The following is a 16,320-nucleotide window of genomic DNA, read 5'->3' on the forward strand; positions in this document are numbered from 1 at the left end:
TCAAATTAAACTATTAATTCAAATTATTAAATCATAAGGGATTATTAAATCTTAAACAATAATTACCATTTCAAATTAACTTATCCTAATCCTTTTTATCCCTCTAAATCTCGAAAATAATGGGAGGGGGTAATTCAAAATCTTTAATTACCATATTTAACTATTAAAAGATAATTACAAGATATGAGATTATCCAAATCCCTAAAATTTAGGATCTTATCTTGGGAAGGAGGCTAATCTCGAAATCTTAGGGTTTGCAAACCCTAGATTTCGAAATCTTGGATTAAATGAAAGGTTCAAAAACCCTTTATAATTTTCGCAAATTAGGGTTAGGAAACCCTAATCTCGAAATTTCTTGCCTCCTAGGGTTTATTGGCTATAAACCCTAATTTGTCAAGTTCATACAATTGAATAATACTAATTGAAAACAAGTTAACCAAAGGCTCTGATACCACTGATGGGTTTTATACAAACAATCCTATGTGTGCATGCAACCCAAGATTTGGATCTATGTTTTCACTATTAGATACACAACATTATGAACACATGAATAAAGCCCTAATGTAGCTTGCTATTTTCGAAATTCATATATAAGGTTAGATCACATACCTCTTGTTGTTATATTGCAATAACAACTTAAATCTTCAAACCCTAAGTCTTGAGAGCAAGCACCACAAGTGTAGTGCCTCTAATGGCTCACAAACACCACAAGCAATTGGAGAGGCTATAGAGAGAGAAGGGAGGATGTAGAAATCGGCCTAGGGGTCTCTTAGAAGCAAGTGGGACGATTTCTGAAGGCCTAGGGGTCTTTATATAGGGTTGAGATTAGGGTTTCAGTCCTTATCCTTATCTAGTTGCTTGCCCACAATGCAATCATAAGATAAGCCTTGATAACCATTATCTCTTGGACCATATGGATGATTTCAAGGATATCCAATCCCTTGAATTCGTCCATCCTTCTACAAGGATAACCATTGCCCTATTTTGTAACTATCACATAATTACAATTTAGCCCCTCTAGTTTAATTAATTACACTTGATCACAAAATTAATTCCTAATTAATTATTGACCAATATTAATTAAAAAAATATGATTTCTCCTTTAATATATTATTCTTATAACATATTAATAAATCATAATAACGTCTTTCTCTATTTATTTCTCTAGTCAAGTTGCTTTGGTGAAGGCAACCCAAAAGGACAATGCACAACCGGGTCAAGTATTTACCAAATATGGTTACGGGATTAGACACTAATCCAACAAAGACTCACCTCGTAAGTAAAGCGAGAATGTATCACACTCAACTGCCAGTCTAGACTCCGCTAATCGCCTCTGATTAACAATTTATATTAACAACTCCAAAGATGTTAAGCTAGCTCCTTTACTAATTCTCGGAAAGGGTGAAAGACCATTTTACCCCTCCATGGTCTCCAAATTCCACAACTTGATCAAACAAAGTTAACGAAAGTCAACAGTACATGTAAACCCAACTCGTTGAGTGTATCTATATGGCTCTTCGAGCTCCTTCTGTTTTTAGAAAAATCAGGAAAATCCAACTCAACTCTTCGAGTTTGTACAATGTCCAGGATAACGGGGAAAACCCTAATCAACTCGTCAAGTTAGCTAACCAACTCGACGAGTTCCTTCAGCTCAATCACTCATTTAGACACTTTTAAGCGACACTAAGGCCCCAAACTCTAGATCTATCCTTCTAAGGCTGAAATACCACATAATGCTGCAAGCTTTATGTCCATGCATGGCATCTAGTGCTAAGTTTGTCAAAACAAAGGTCAACAAAGGGTTTAAGGCATGGAAGTTGGCCAAAGCTTGATAAAGCTCGAGTGTTTAGTCCTAAAGTGTCATACCCCAAAACTGATAACGGCGGAATACATTTCGGGGTGGAGGACGTCATGTATAGTATCATCACAATTGTATAATAGTAAACAAGAAACATACAACCATTGCATTTACATAGTGAATTTTAATTACAAGCTTGTTTTGTATTGTTCAACAAACACCAAAAGTAAATCAAAAATAAGAGATGGGTCTTGTGTGCTCCACCTTCTCCAAAAATACTGCATCTGTACCTGTCTATCTTTGACTTGAGGATACAAGTCATTTTGAAAACGAATATCAGCATAAAGCTGGTGAGTTCATAAGAGTTTAGTGTGAGTTTTTGTATAGAATGCATTAGAACTGATAGTGTGAAAAGCTATAAAATTACAGTCATATGTAGTAGTAAAACCTAGAAAATCCTATATTTTCCAGAAATGGGTTGTAAGTGAAAACCTTTAAGAAACATGTCATTCTCATCTTTGAAAATCATTTATCGTAAGAGTATAATAGTGGCTCTCAAATGAGTAAATGCAAAACGGTATGTTATGCCTGAGGTCAATAATAGTGGTACCAGCTTCCTTTAGTGTTAGATTTTTGGTTACTTCGGGATATTAACTTAACATTTGATTTGGCATTATAGTGTGATTATAGTGTATTTCTTGTATGTTACCAATAGCGTGAGTAATAGCGAACCCCATGACCTTCCCGGTCATGCACAGTATAGTGAAGTAGTGGCATCCCTGGGCCTATATGGCCCGGACTGAAATTAACAGTCGGGATGAAATAGCGTCTGCCCCGTATAGATCTATACATGTAGTGTCGTCTTCCTGTCGGAAAACTCCGGGCGTAGTGGGTAGTGAATAGAGTATCTCGTTGTGGATTAGTGTGTTGTCGTCTGTTTAGTGCTTTCCCTTTTGTTATAGTGTAGTAGTCATTTAGTATAGTTCGTAGTGTGTTCCCTTTTACTAGTGTATTGTATGGTAATAGTGTTAATTATAGTGTAAAGAGTAGTGACTATAGTGAGTAGTGGTAGTAGTAGCATTAACTATACCTATTATAGTTAACTTAGTGTGCATGGTTCTTGTCATGTTAGTAATTTAGGCATCTAATTAAATGAGAAATATTCGTAACCCATACTAATATACAAGATATATAACTAAGAAATCAATGACAGTCGGACGAATAACCACTACCCTAAGCCCACAATCAAACAAGAACAGGAAATAAGGCGAGCTATCGGTCCTAAGTCCTTCAAGTCTTACTTATATAAATATATCAGTGTGGTTACAATTTATAAGAAGATTTGTTTAATAAAAGCATTGCTCAAAAGAAAATTTTAAAAACTTGGTTGTTTATCCGAAACAGTTTTGAAAAACATAAAATCCATTTATAAGGCATAGTGATGAATCACATGTGATTTGAACTGTGGATAGTGAGGCACATGTGATTAATCTCCGTAACATGAGTAATTATCTTGTATAACTTTCCATAAACATGTATAATCAACTTGTATCCCCCCTAAAACAAATAAAACTTTTGAAAGGTTCATTAAAGGGGTAAGAACTCACCTGAAATCGCGTAAATCGGGTGAATCGGGTAAATCGGGTAAAAGTGTCGGTTGAACGTTCGGTACCAAATAACGACTTGAGCACCTTTTTAGGATCCTAGTGACATATGAAATATGTATTTTACAAGGAATAAGTCATTCTATGCTTTTCATTAAAGTATTTAGGCATTTTAGCGTCAATTTGGGGTTTTAGGGCCTAGAAGGGGTTCCCGGGAGTGGTACAAGGCCAAGAGAGGTTTACGGGGAAGCCCATGAGTTCACTCCCTTGGAGTTTACGGCCTAAAGGCCACTCCTTGGGAGTTTACGGCCGTAAGCCCCCTAGGCTTGGCCGTAAACTCATGTGGTCCTCCCAAATTGCAAAATAAGGCCTTTAATCATTCCCCTAAATTACTAGCAAGTGTTGTGAACCAATTTGGAGGGTTTAAACCCTCATTTAGGGACATTTTGGGGAGTTTACGGCCAAGGCTTGTGCTTAGGCCGTAAACTCCATTTTGTTCTTCAAAAAGTATGTTTAAATGGTACAACACACTTCCCTTCACCTTAGATAAATACTAGATGACATTAGGTGAAGTTTTAGGGGCATTTTGGCATATTTATTGGGTGTTTACGGCCTAAGCATAAGCTTGGCCGTAAACTCCTCTTTTTGCCTCTAAATGGTGTTGTTTAATGTACTAAAACATATCTAAAGGTCATAGCAAATTTAACCCATGCCCTAGATGAGTTTTTGGGACTTAAATCCAAGGTTTTTGGGTGTTTACGGCCTAAGCATAAGCTTGGGCCGTAAACTCCTTTTTAGGCCTCAATTTCTTATGTTTTAATGTCCAAACTCCCCTAGGTAAATCCCTTAATTAGTATATGAGTTTAAAGGAAGGAAAAATGAGGCTTTTGGCAAGATTTTAGGTGTTTACGGCCTAAGGAGCTTCCTAGGCCGTAAACTCCACTTAATCCTCTAAATTCTATGATTTTTGGCCTCTATATGATATGAACTATGATTAGAACAAGATAGGGAAGAAATCCTTACGTTTGGAAGCCGGAATGTGCGGTTTTGGAGTCGGGTTCGGGTCTAGAGAGAGAAAGTAGTGAGAGAGAGTGACTGTGTGGTAAAAGAGCTTAAAGTAGTGTCCAATTGCTTATATATGTCTTGGGTATTGCACCCGATACACGGCTACCCGATGCTAAAGTTTTAACGGGGTTAAAACTTTTTACCCGGGTGAAGTGGTTGAAAAAGTAATATAACTCTATTTGATTAAAACAGGGTTAACACATACAAGTTATAATTACTTATGATAATATCAAGACATATAAATAATTAGCTATTTGCTTATTGACGACTCCAATTATTACAGAAATAATATACGGTGACGCATTCCGTTAGTGAAGATGGGATTTGTAACGGTAATTGATTTGGGGGTTGTCACATAAAGGGCCTAATAATGTCCAAATATGAAGTCTTAGCTTCAAGGTAAGCTCAAAATCGATAATTACTCAAGAAAATGCTAAAAATGGCCATAAATTCCCTAACGGAGATATCTAACAAACATGTGATCTAGGTAATGGCTTTTTACCTCAAATTTGTTGCTACAACAGAATAGATGTTGGATCCAAGGTCTCATTCTTCTTCTAAATCATTGAATCTTCAAGTTCCTTCAAGCATTTAACCAAAACACACACTCTTAGCCTCACTCTCTCTAATAGTGGATGATAGCTCGATTAAGGTTTGTCTTAGGGTGATAAGGCGACGGGGGAGGCAGGATAAAGGGCTTAAGGTCCTTTAAATAGGGTGCAAACCCTGAAAATTATGGTTTTCTCACTTAGCTCCAACTCGTCAAGTTGGGGTCCTTTAACTCGTTGAGTTGATTCTAAAATTCATGAGGCCATCTCGATCTCTACTTGACAAGTTGAGGCCTCCAACTCTTCGAGTTTCCCTACCAAAATGAATATAAAATAATTAAATTTATACCTGGGAGTCAGGATGTTACAATTCTCCCCTACTAGAATCAGACATCACCCTCGAAGTCATTTTCAGGAAATAGCTCTGGGTACTGCTCACACGTCTCGGACTCCGGCTCCCAAGTCCACTTAGATCCCCTCCGATGTTACCACTGAACCTTAACCAAGGGCATTTCATTATTCCTCAATACCTTCACCTTCTTATCTAAAATCGCCACTAGCTTCTCAATATAGTTCAAGCTATCATCAACCTAAATATCCTCTAACGGGACCACTATCATCTCGTAGGCCACACACTTCCTCAACTGGGATACATGGAAGGTGTTATGAATCTAGCTCAACTCTGCAGGCAGCTCTAACTGATAAGTTACCTTAACCACTCGAGTAATCACTCTGAAAGGACCGGCATATATAGGTCCCAACTTGCCCGACTTCCTGAATCGGATCATCCCTTTCCATAGGGATCACCGACCTTAAAATCTAGCTCAGAACGTCTCCGGTATGCGTAACTTTTCTGATGACTTTAGGTCGTCAGCAATCTCTTTCTAACCTCTTGGATTTGCTCTATCATATTGAGCACTATCTCAGTGCTCCTCATCACTCTCTTCCCTACCTCTCCCGAACAGATGGGAGTTCGGCATCTCCTTCAATACAAAAGCTCACCGAGCGTCTTAATCTTCTTCTCGCTCTGCCCATCTATCTGTGGGTGGTATGCGGTGCTAAAATGCAGTCGGGTACCTAACTCCTCATGAAGTTTCTTTTTGAACCTGGAAGTAAAAAACACATCATGATCTGACACTATGGATGTTGGCACCCCATGTCGTGTCACTACCTCTCGAACATAGACCTCAACCAATTTCTCCGCAGAAGAGCTCTCACTTATAGCCAGGAAGTGAGAATCTTCGTTAACCGATCTACAATCATCCATATCGCATCGACACCTCATCCAGTCCTCGGTAACTTGGTAATAAAATCCATGGAGATCTATAACCACTTCCATAGGGGAATCTCCAAATGTTACAAGTAGCCATTGGGACGCTAGTGCTCTACCTTGACCTGATGATAGGTCAAACACCTCTCGACTACTCATGGAACATCCTTCTTCATACAGGGCCACTAATAATCCATTTTCAAGTCCAAAAACATCTTCCCCAGGATGGATCGAGAATCTCGACCTATGGGCCTCCTCCATAAAAATACGTCGAGCTCTCCCGTATATGGCACCCATATCCACCCATGGAAGGTCATACACCCCTTGCTATCAGTCTCAAACTTAGAAATCTGCCTAATCACCTGCTATGTCTTACGATTCTCTAGTCTCATGGCCACTGCTTGGGCCTATCAGATGGTATCTAAGACTAGTGTAATCACCGTCATCCTCATACACACATCTCGAATCGGATTACTTGCTGCTCTACGACTCAGGGCATTTGCTACCACATTAGCCTTACCAAGGTGATACAAAATCTCACAGTCAAAGTCTTTCATTGCATCCAACCACCTCCTCTGTCTCATATTTAGGTTGGGCTTATCCATAAGGTATTTTAGGCTCTTATGGTATGTGTATATGGTATATCGGACACCATAATGATAGTGTCGCCGAATCTTGAGGTCAAATACCACCGCCCCCAACTCCAAATCATGGGTGGGATACCTCGTCATGTGAGCTTGTACTGCCTCAACGCATATGCTATCATTGTTGGGTTTTGAGTACTATAACATCCCTATGGTGCACACACAACCCTAAATCTTTGAATCTAAGTTTTCTCAAGTTATACATGCAATAACATTATCCAAAGCATGAAAACTATAACTAGCATACAAATTTGATATTTTAAACATAAAAACTAGTTAAATGAATACCTCTTTGTTGTAGCTTGATGAACTCGACCTTTCAAGAGCTTAGTACCTCAAATGTGATGCCTTAAATGAGTCACAAATACCACCAACAATGGAGGATAATGAGACATAGGCTAGGAGGCACACAAAAATGGCTAGGATTCTTCATGGAACTCTTAGGACCATTTTTGGTGAAGCTAGGGGTTGCATCTATAGTATGGAATTCCTAGGGTTTCACTTGTAAACCCAAATTCACTTCCTTGGGCCTTTAATCCAATAATCCATATGATAGGCCCTTTGGACTAACTTTACATGGAATACCACATAAAATTAGTCCATCCTAATCAACATGTATCATTAGACCAAACTATATGTATTACTGATTTACTTAATCAGTCCCCGTTAATTTAATCATTTTCTTTTGATCACTAAATTAATTCCAAATTAATTTCTGATCAATACCATTTATATAATATGATTTCTCAATTAATATATTATTCTTATAATATATTAATAAATCACAAATAACTTCTTTCTCAAATATCCATCTTATCAAATTGCTCCGGTGAAGGGAACCCAAAAGGACCATGCTACTATCGGGTCAAGTACATACCAATTATAGTTATGGACTTAAAAACCTAATCCAATAGTCTCCCACTTGGATAAGTCTAATAACTATAATTGCCAAGGTAGCTTCAAAATCTGATTAGCAATCGTAGTTCTCAAAAGCCGTTGTTGAACTCTGATCTTATCAGTAACACGTCCTTTAGATAAGGGACAAATATTCCTCCATTCTATAAGATATCGTATGGACACCAGACATGGATTTTAATCATTCTCTCTTTCCATGTGTTGTTTCCCGATTTCATATTTATTACGACTGACTATAACTGAACACGTCAACTTAGTCCAGGCTTGGGCAAACGCTTCAGGTGTCATCAATAAATCATTGATGGGCCCACATATATCACTTTTATCCCTCTTAGGGTAAAAGGAACGGATAAAATTCGACTCATATGCTTGTTTAATTTACACATCAAATCACACACAACAATACGTTTTATAACACTAAGTTACTGGTGCGTTTACGTATCATCAATGTGTAACCAACTTGTAAACTACAACTCATATGTCTCTGTTTCAAGAATATAAGATATTATCATATCACAATCACTCGTGATAAAATCCATGAAGTGATTCAAATCAGCGTGGGTTTAATCCAATACTCAAATTCTTATTTAAGGAGTACTTATGAACACTGCACCAAACTTGTCCCATGTCTAAGCACTGCTGCAGTCGGGTTCATGACAGTCCTACCTCATTACTTACTTCTAAAGTATGATCGACTGTGGATGTTCGAATAACCCAGTTATTCGGGAAGTAAAACATGTGAAGCGAAACACGCAAATAAACGATTCCAATATGGTCTCAAAACTTTTGAATACAAATAAGACACTTATTATTTTATCACCATATTGATTAGACCTTATTCATGTATAATGTTTCGATCAATCAACTTAATACTTCAATTAAAATAATAGTTATCCCTTGCTCCAAGCATGCATATTATGTTCATTTATGGTCCTTTCCTTATGAAATAGATCCAATGAACACATTTCCAGTGATGCTCATTTCACAATTTCCTAATCCTTATCACAAGTGTGAGAATACCAGATTCTTGCCACTACTAGAATTTGTTCGAGTCTAAACTTACAGGTAATGATCCTTTTGGAATGTATAGGCATCAAAGTCATAGAGAATCGGCCAATGATATTACAAAGTATTCCATTTGAGAATGCTACAAGACAATTCCCTGGAATTGAAGTCTCACATTCAAAGAACATTCCTTGAACATACTTCTTGCATTAAAGTTTATAATTCACACAAAGAGTCTTAATATCCAACTCACATTATTGAAACATTTCCATAATTGCCATATGAATGTCTATTCTAAATAGAATCCTATCTATTATGAATTATATATCAATATGGTCCATCAATTACTATACCTCCAACTGTTCACAAGCAACCAATTTTCAGTGAACCTTAGATTGTCCTTGACAGTTGTTTAACAAATTTAGTCATATCAAGTTTTGGTCCTTTTCCCTCATAATGTGCTAAGCATTTGGAAAAATCAGAACATGCGAATATTATAGCATATGCAATCGATCCTATACCCAAAGCATATGGGATACGATTCATAATGTCTGACATAAAGACATGATACTAGACCAGTCTCTTTCTATAATACTTCCATATATAGAACTTCAAAATGTTGAAACATTTCAACACGACATTCACATATATCCATGATTAAGTTCCATTAAAATTTCAATTTAATATTTTAGATTTTCAATAAAGTATGAGTATCTTCTCCCTTAAATCCTACTATAACGAGACAACTTTTCAAACTCTGCAACTTTGCAAATGAAAACTTTGTTTCCTATATATATAGCATTGCTAAATTGCAACACCCAACGTAATAATTGTGCTCCCACTAGCATAATGATTACATACATACAAGCATAACATTTATGCTCCTAATAGCTTTGACATGTACCTAGAAATCAGCTAGACTTCTAGAAATCAATACTTATTGATTTTTTTTTACCAAACTTCAAATTTTTGATACAAGATTTTTCGATAAGCATTTATGTATGCTTCTTAAGTTCATACACCATTCATTAGACAGATCACATGGGTGTCTAAACCATTTCAGAACTTATAGCGATAAGTCCCAAATGTTCAAGCCTTTTGTTGTTTCTCACAATTCAAACTATGAAGAGGGATGTCGTTATCATACTCGAATTTGAGAACGCAATTATCACAACAACTTACTCTAATCCTTTAAAATCTACTTGTGTAAGTGTTTCCTCATAATCATTTTCATGAAGTAGAGAGAAACCTCTTACCACTTAGATCTTTATGGTTTATGTGTTCCTATCCATGTGAATTTGTTATTTACAACCACTATCATAAGAAAGGTTTATGACAAATCCAAACTCATATGGACTGAACTTTCTTATCTTAATTTCATTCCATTTGATAGCGTAACGGCCTACCATTTCTTCCAAGTTATTGAGCAGCTCACCCTCATTGACCAATTAACTTTTCACTGATGGAGGTGGTTTGCCTTACGCAATCAAATGAGAACTCATATGACTCATATGCATAGTAACTTAACTGGAATGCCACAGAAACAAGAATGTGTCAACACGATATGTTACAAACTTCAAGTCGTGTGCTAGTGATAAACAATAGGTTTATTATTGATTAGTTCTTATTCAAGATCATCAACACTCCCGCTAACCTCTTGACATATAAGATTCTCTTGTTAAGAAACATTCCTTGACAAACGAATATTCAAGAGTTAGTGTGGATTCTTAACAAGAAAAACGCTTCATACAATCAGTCTTAGTTGGTCTTTGTTTTATCCAATACATCATAACTACAAATCTCAAATGTGCATGAGTAAGAAAGCTTTTCTACTCTACATTTCATGATGTGTTATAAACCTACTTAGGACATGTCAACCAAGACACCATCTTGGAGTATAACTCTAAGACTTGGTTTTGGATTGAAGTATGACTCACCTTCTTGATTTAACCATTTCAACAATTTCCGATACCTCTTCTTAGTCATGTAAATGCACTAAAGTACACTCCTTTCCTTTCAGATTGGAGAAACTTTTATCTCTCTGCCTAATTAATTCTTCTTATTCATTCTGGTATACATTGAAAGTTTTTCAATGATTCAGAATTACACTTAATCTTGTAAGCATAACCATTTTTACTGGACTTTTAGTTAATCATGACGAATAGAATTTATCGTTCTGTGTGGCAGATCTGACTAGTGCACATCAATGTGTACTAGATCATGTATTCCTTCACTTGACTCACATACATATGTGAACAAGAAAATAGTCCATATTTTCCCAAGTACCAAGATTTTCATACATCATATAATTCAAATCACATGATTCAAAGTTTCTATCCAACTGAAACTTGGGCGATGAGAATCTTTTCCTCGCTTAGGAAATTACGACACTACCACAATCGAACCATGTGATCAAAATTCATCTCTTCACGACCAGACTCTACTCACTCTTCCACTAAGCTTCCTTTCTTTTCTTCGATCCTACAGAACATCAAAATGAAATTTTATCACATCATGTATTAAGAATCTATAAATTGGAACTTAATAGAGTTAGATAGTGGACTTACCTAAAGTAGAACAATACAATTTGATTTTACCCTCTCTTAGATCTCTCATGTAGTCAAGAGAGCTTCGCTTCCAATGTCCCTTTAAATGGCAGTAGAGACAAGTGGACTCTTTGGCATTCACACATGAAACTATCTCAGAACTGGCTTTTCTCTTACGGTCAAATCTTTTGACCATGGACAATTCCTTTCCTTTAGGAGAAGCAATCATTTGTGGGATGTCTATGACATTTCCTATGTCCATGGCAATTTGGGATGTAGATCTTCCAATCACATTCGCTTGACCAGTATGCCAAATCATTCCTAATTTAGCAGCAATTAGCAAATATGTAAGATCAATAAGGGTTATGTTGTGATCTGTCATATATATCTTTAACAAACTGACCATATGACTCAGCAAGTGACTGAAGAATCAAGTCAACAGCCAACTTCCTCAAGAAAACGACATCCAACATTTCCAGCTTGTCAATATGCAACTTCATCTCCAAGACTTGAGCACATACAAACTTTCCATCTTCGTGTTTGCTTTCCAGTAGGGCTTGAGTGACCTTGAACTTTTCAAGTCGATGAACATGTGGGTCAGGGAGAATTATTTGAGGAGGTAGAGGAAGTGAAGAATGATTTCTAGTTCCTCGATTGAAATGTGGAATATCATCTTTATAAGGAAACCTTTTTCCAAAGGGATAAAGTAGACCATAGTTGTCAGAATTAGACATCTACAAGCTGAGAAATTCAAGGTAGTTGATTCAAGTCCTTAATATAACACCCAAATGAAATATTAAGGCTAGGACCCGACAGAATAATTTACAATTCAGAAGAGGGATGCCGTAATAAAATTGAAAACTATTCGTCGGTAGGTAAATGAAGATTTAGCAATTCCATCATGAAAACGATGTTTTTAATCAAATTAGGTTTTAAGTGAAACTGCTAGATCTTTTGAGATTCATTGAACTTTTCAATGAAATGTTTAATCTCAATTATTCCCTTCAAGTTTGTGACTGGGATACTAAGGATCACAAATAAGGTGTGAATAACCATGAAAATTAGCTTGGTACTCTCGAAGTTATTTATCACATAATCAATGTGCCAATTAACCATGCACACTCCATTGATCTATGACAAAGTACGAGCTACCCATTTCCATCCTTCATTAGTCCCATATTAGTGTGCCGGTTAATGACACACGCTCCACTAACGACCAACAAGGTACAATGTGCAATTTTATAGATTAGCACCAAATTCACAATTTTCATAAGTAACTAAGATTGGGAATTTATAAAACATTTACTTACTTGTATTTCAGTATAACTATTAATGAAAGTTTATGTCCTATCCTAACCATTCGGCTAACGACCCTACACTGATCAAGAGTGTGGTGGGTGAGAGTGGACACCCATTCAATCACCATTTTGTTGGCAATTTCCTTAAACACCCCTTATAGACCAGCTTTGTGGATGAAGCCTACTAACGGTAAGACTGAACTTTTATTTATAAATATACAATATATTAAACTTTTAATTTTATATAGTATAAGGGTGTATTTTACACATTTAAAATATTTCATGGTTTAATAATTTAATAAATTAGACTTTAATTTAATTAAATTTAAACAATATAATTATGGTTTTATTAATTTTCTCTTTTAATTAAATATTTAATTAATTCAATAAAATCCATAAAGGTGTGATTTGAACTATTCAAAAACATCAAGGCTCCAAATATGAAATTCAAAATTAAAACTATTTAATTAATTTAATTTTTTATGTTACGAAACCAAGAGTTGCACCTTTTGTAACCTTTTCAATTACTAGGGTTCTAGAATTTGATGTTTATAAATGAGACTTTTCAAATTCCAAAATTTGAGGGCATGTTTTAAAACTCTTCAAAATCATTTAGATCAAATTTTAAGCTAGTAAAATAATTATATATTTTATCTTTTCATATATCAACACGATTCAAATCAAATAATAAAAATAATCAACTTATCATATAATCAAATAATTATCTTAAAATTTGACAATTTATCTTTTAATTGGATGAGGATAATCACTACCGTATCGGAAAAATCGAATTTTAAGATTCAAAATAGTTTGTGGTAAGGATCCTAATCCAATTCAGGCCAAAAACTAGAAAAAACTACCAACAGGTGGTCCAACTCGTCGAGTTAGGGCATGGACTCATTGTGTTCATCACCAGATGATCCAACTCATCTTGTTCCCACATGGGACTCGTCGAGTCCAGCAGCCAGAGGCAAAAACAAAACTTTTTCATCTTTGAAAATAATACAATCGTATCAATATAACAAAAAGCACCCTAGGCTCATATAACACTTTTGGGTTTTGAGCACTATAACATCCCTATGGTGCACATACAACCCTAATGCTTTGGATCTATGTTTTCTCACGTTATGCATGCAATAAAATTATCCACAACATGAAACATATAACTAGCATACAACTTTGACATTTGAAATATAAAAACTAGTTAGATGAATACCTCTTTGTTGTAGCTTGCATAACTTGAACTTTCAAGTGCTTAGCACCTCAAATGTGATGCCTCAAATGAGTCACAAACACCACCATTAATGGAGGATAATGAGAGATAGGCTAGAAGGCACACAAAAATGGATAAGATTCTTCTTGTAACTCTTAGGAACATTTTTGGTGAAGCTAGGCGTCACATCTATAGTGTCGAATTCCTAGGGTTTCACTTGTAAACCCTAATTCACTTCCTTGGGACTTTAATCCAATAATCCATATGATAAGCCCTTGGGACTAACTCTTCATGGACTCCCACATAAGGTTAGTCTATCCTAATCAACATGGATCATTAGCCCAAACCATATGTATTACTGATTTACTTAATCAGTCCCCGTTAATTTAATCATTCTCTTTTGATCACTAAATTAATTCCAAATTAATTTCTCAATTAATATATTATTCTTATAATATATTAATAAATCACAAATAACTTCTTTCTCAAATATACATCTTATCAAATTGCTCTGGTAAAGGGAACCCAAAAGGACCATGCTACTATCAGGTCAAGTACATACCAATTATAGTTATGGGCTTAGAAACCTAATCCAATAGTCTCCCACTTGGATAAGTCTAATAACTATAATTGCCAATGTAGCTTCAAATCTGATTAGCAATCATAGCTATCAAAAGCCGTTGTCGAACTCTGATCTTATCAGCAACACATCCTTTAGATAAGGGATAAATATTCCTCCATTCTATAAGATCTCGTATGGACATGAGACATGGATTATAATCATTCTCTCTATGCATGTGTTGTTTCCCGATTTCCGATTAATGATGACTGACTATATATGAGCACGTCAACGTCGTCCAGGCCTGGGCAAGTGCTTCAGGTGTCATCACTAAATCATTGAGGGGCTCACATATATCACTTTTATCCCTCTTAGGGTAAAAGGAACGGATAAACTTTGACTCATATGCTTGTTTAATTTACTCATCAAATCACACACAATAATACGTTTTATAACACTAAGTTACTGGTTCGTTTACGTATCATCAATGTGTAACCAACTTGTAAACTACAACTCATATATCTCCGTTTCAAGAATATAAGATATTATCGTATCACAATCACTCGTGATAAAATCAATGAAGTGATTCAAATCAGCGTGGGTTTAATCCAATACTCAAATTCTTATTTCAGGAGTAATTATGAACACTACAACAAACTTGTCCCATGTCTAAGCACTTCTGCAGTCGGATTCATGACCGTCTTACCTGATTACTTACTTCTAAAGTATGATCGACTGTAGATGTTCAAATAACCCAGTTATTCGGGAAGTAAAACATGTGAAGCGAAACACACGAATAAACTATTCCAATATGGTCTCCAAACTTTTGAATATAAATAAGACACTTATTATTTAATCATTATATTGATTAGACCTTATTAATGTATAACGTTTCGATCAATCAACGGAATACTTGAATTAAAATAGTAGTTATCCCATGCTCCAAGCATGCATATTATGTTCATTTATGGTCCTTTCCTTATGAAATAGATCCAATGAACACATTTTCAGTGATGCTCATTTCACAATTTCCTAATCCTTATCACAAGTGTGAGAATACCATATTCTTGCCACTACTAGAATCTGTTCGAGTCTAAACTTACATGTAATGATCCTTTTGTAATGTATAGGCATAAAAGTCATAGAGACTTGGTCAATGATATTACAAAGTATTCCATTTGAGAATGCTACAAGACAATTCCCTGGAATTGAAGTCTCACATTCAAAGAACATTCCTTGAACATCCTTCTTGCATTAAAGTTTCTAATTCACACAAAGATTCTGAATATATCCAACTCACATTATTGAAACGTTTCCATAATTGTCATATGACTGTCTATTCTAAATAGAATTCTGTCTATTCTGAATTATATATTAATATGGTCCATAGTGACTATACCTCCAACGGTTCACAAGCAACCAATCTTCAGTGAACCTTAGATTGTCCTTGACAGTTGTTTATCAAATTTAGTAATATCAGTTTGTGGTCCTTTTTCCCTCTTAATGTTCTAGGAATCTGGAAAAATCAGAACAGACCAATATTTTAGCATATGCAGTCGATCCTATACCCAAAGCATATGGGTTATGATTCATAATGTCTCACATAAATACTTGATACTACACCAGTCTCTTTCTACAATATTTCCATATATAGAATTTCAAATTTTGAAACATTTCAACACGACATTCACATATATCCATGATTAAGTTCCATTAAAATTTCAATTTAATATTTTAGATTTGTAATGAAGTAGGAGTATCTTCTCCCTTAAATCCTACTATAGCGAGACAACTTTTCAAACTCTGCAACTTTGCAAATTAAAACTTTGTTTCCTATATACATAACACTGCTAAC

This window comes from Lactuca serriola, chromosome 2 (genome assembly GCF_051521515.1).
Source record: "Lactuca serriola cultivar US96UC23 chromosome 2, Lser_US96UC23_V15, whole genome shotgun sequence".
In the NCBI taxonomy this organism is placed as follows: Eukaryota; Viridiplantae; Streptophyta; class Magnoliopsida; order Asterales; family Asteraceae; genus Lactuca; species Lactuca serriola.